The sequence below is a fragment of the Sapajus apella genome, unplaced genomic scaffold (assembly GCF_009761245.1).
Source record: "Sapajus apella isolate SASKATOON/1434 unplaced genomic scaffold, GSC_monkey_1.0 scaffold308, whole genome shotgun sequence".
Lineage (NCBI taxonomy): Eukaryota > Metazoa > Chordata > Mammalia > Primates > Cebidae > Sapajus > Sapajus apella.
This window is the reverse complement of record NW_022437248.1, coordinates 77,518-81,213: the sequence shown is the minus strand read 5'-3', so window position 1 is coordinate 81,213 and position 3,696 is coordinate 77,518.

Genomic DNA, 3,696 nt, shown 5'->3' with positions numbered 1-3,696 from the left:
TAATCCCAGCTACTCAGGAGGCTGAGGCAGGAGAATTGCCTGAACCCGGGAGGCGGAGGTTGCGGTGAGACGAAGTCGTGCCATTGCACTCCAGCCTGGGTAACAAGAGCAAAACTCCATCTCAAAAAAAAAAAAAATACACTACAATTAATTTTGAGCTACAGAAATTAAAATTAACTACTAATGAAAATCATTTCTTTGATAATCACAATGGATTAGCAAGAAGACAACAAAGTCACCATCTTTTCCATTAAGACTTGCAAACCAAGAGCCATGGCTGCTGGACAGCTCTGCGGAGATATCTAAGGAGAAATAAGGCAAGACAGAGGCCAGGGGACCATCACAGTGAACAGCAGAGAAAAACGTCACTATCAGGTTAACATACTGATTAAAGCACCCCTTTCATCTTTTTCTTCCTTCTCTCTTTTCTTTTATTTACCTATTTTCATTTTTTATTTTTGTTGAGACAGAGTCTCGCTCTGTCACCCAGGCCCAAGTACAGTGAGATAATCTCAGCTCACTGGAATCTCCACCTTCGGTGTTCTAGCGATTCTCCTACCTCAGCCTCCTGAGTAGCTGGGATTACTGGTACATGCCACCACGCCCAGCTATTTTTTTATATTTTTAGTAGAGACAGGGTTTTGCCATGTTGGCCAAGCTGGTCTTGAACACCTGGCCTCAGGTACCCCATCCACCTCGACCTCCCAGAAGGCCAAGATTATAGGCGTGAGCCACCATGCCTGGCCCATTTTATTTTTTTGAGACAGAGTCTCACTATGTCACCCAGGCAGGAGTGCAAAGGCACAATCTCAGCTCACTGCAACCTCTGCCTCCCAGCTTTAAGTGATTCTCCTGCCTCAGCCTCCTGAGTAGCTGGGATTACAGGTGCCTGCCAGCAGGCCCAAATGATTTTTGTATTTTTAGTGGAGATGGGATTTCACCATGTTGACCAAGCTGGTCTCAAACTCCTGACCTCATGTGATCCAACTACCTTGGACTTCCAAAGTCCTGGGATTACAGCACCTGTGCCCAGCCCCTTCTCTCCTTTTGTTTTAGTTAACAGGCTAAAACTGCTAAAATTTGTAGCAAACATCAGTCTTAATCAGAGGCATGCTGGTGAGTGTTTACCCACAGGCTCCTAAGAACAATAAAAGCCCTGATATGCAGAATTTGCCATTTTCTGTGGTGTAAATACTCCCACCATGGCCATTTAAAGCAATCAGCGGGATGTCACTGAACAGAAAGTTGGAAAAAGATACTCCGAACCACACCATTCTAGAGGAATTCCACCCTGCATATACAAGATAAGTATATAACCTACAGCACACAGATAGGTGATGTCATGAAGTCAGTACTAAGTGATGAGTTTTGAGAATTTGTTACTTTTGTTCTTACTACGACTGAATTGTGAGTTTATACACTTTAACTTGTAATAATGTTTGTTTTAACAAACGGGCTGCCAAAATCTTAAAAAGTTAATAATGATTGGCCTTGGCTAGCTTCTAAAAATTGCTGCTAAATATTCCAGCACACCATTACACAATGGTGAGAAACAAAACTGACATTGGAGAAAATATTATTAATATTTCCTTAAGATCAGGATGAAGACTTTAACAGGCATCACTGCTTCTCTGGACATTGCCCTGAAAGTCCAATCAGTACACAGGAGAAAAATTTTTAAAAAAAATGAAAGCAAAATAATTGAATGGAAATAAAAAAGCAACTGTCATTTTTTCCATAGAATGTGACTGTTTAGGTAGAAAATCCAAAAGTGACCAACTAGCTGTTAGTTCAACTGTACAAAAACATTGTGTTAATAATTCTAAATTCCATTCATACTTAGAAAGTAAAATACAATAGCAAACTTCACCCATTCCACCATATAATCTCACTTGCTATGTTGATAACACTGGAGATGTTTCATGTAGCTGATTTACTTAAATATTTGCATGAATTCAGATCTAACCATTTTTTTTTTTTCTGAGACGGAGTTTCACTCATGTTACCCAGGCTGGAGTGCAATGGTGTGATCTCGGCTCACCGCAACCTCCGCCTTCTGGGTTCAGGCAATCCTCCTGCCTCAGCCTCCTGAGTAGCTGGGATTACAGGCATGCACCACCATGCCCAGCTAATTTTTTGTATTTTTGGTAGAGACGGGGTTTCACCATGTTGACCAGGATGGTCTCGATCTCTTGACCTCGTGATCCACCCGCCTCGGCCTCCCAAAGTGCTGGGATTACAGGCTTGAGCCACCGCGCCCGGCCTGATCTAACCATTTTTACCATTTGTTATTTTTATTTATTTGCTTTTGCTGTCTGTTTATTAGCACTTTTAATACATTTCTTTGAATTTATTTTTTCTTCTTTCTGGAGTACATCTTCCAGTTTTCTTCCATACAGAGTTTATAGGTAGTCAGTAGCGTATACTTCTGAATCAATTCTGTGTTATGTTGGTTTCAATAATATTTTGTCGATTGTAAAGTTCTATTTTCAATGGTCTTTTCTGTAGGAACTGACTATTCATTTTTGCATTTCTTTTTGCTTCTGGTATCACTGTTCTGATCAAGTCAAACTATCTCATTCCTTTGAAGCAAATCAGTTTATATCATTATGGTGGCATAAAATGTGACCTTCATGGTTCTGAGAATGTTTTTTGTTTTTGATTTTGTTGTTTTCCATTGATCCATTTAATCATAACATGAGCTTTTATTATAAAATCACATTATCCTTTTCCAGGTTTAGGAAGTTTTTCTCTATTATTTTTGTTATTATTTGAAATTTATTAAAACTTGCTTTATGGCCAAATTAAGTTGTAAATATTCCATATACAATTGAAGTGGCTGCATAATATTCTCCAATTGCGGCCGGTTGCGGTGGCTCAAGCCTGTAATGCCAGCACTTTGGGAGGCTGAGGCGGGTGGATCACAAGGTCAAGAGATCGAGACCATCCTGGTCAACATGGTGAAACCCCATCTCTACTAAAAATACAAAACATTAGCTGGGCATGGTGGTGCGTGCCTGTAATCTCAGCTACTCAGGAGGCTGAGGCAGGAGAATTGCCTGAACCCAGGAGGCGGAGGTTGCGGTGAGCCGAGATCGCGCCATTGCACTCCAGCCTGGGTAACATGAGTGAAACTTCGTCTCAAAAAAAAAAATATTCTCCGATTGCTATATATTTTCACAAAAATCAAAGTGAGAAACAATCTTATTCAAATCTTCTACATCTGTACCCTTTCACTTTATTTTATGTTTTCTATTTTATCTAGTTTTGTTTCTCTTCCTGCTTTCTTTTGAATACATTTAAATTCCTTCCACCCTCACCCAACAATTTTATCTTTTTTTCTTTGATTTGGAATTTAAACCTCTATTGGTTTGGAATCTGTTAAAATTTTTTTAGTTGTCTCTGTTGAAATTTTATACTGCATTTTGCATTACAATTTAACAAAGCCTAAAATTAAGCTAATTTTAACTCCTTCCACAAAATAATCATGCATTGTATAATTCTTTCACTCTGATTACCTCTTTTTTGTATTTATTTTCAGTTGTTCACTTAGACTTATTTTGTCTTATTTCCTTTAATTCCACCAATCATAAACAGAAGTTGTTGAACATACAGCTTTGTTATTATTTCAAATACATGATTAGATTTTCAGATGTGTCTTCTGCTGACTAGCTACTAGATTCTAACTACTCATAA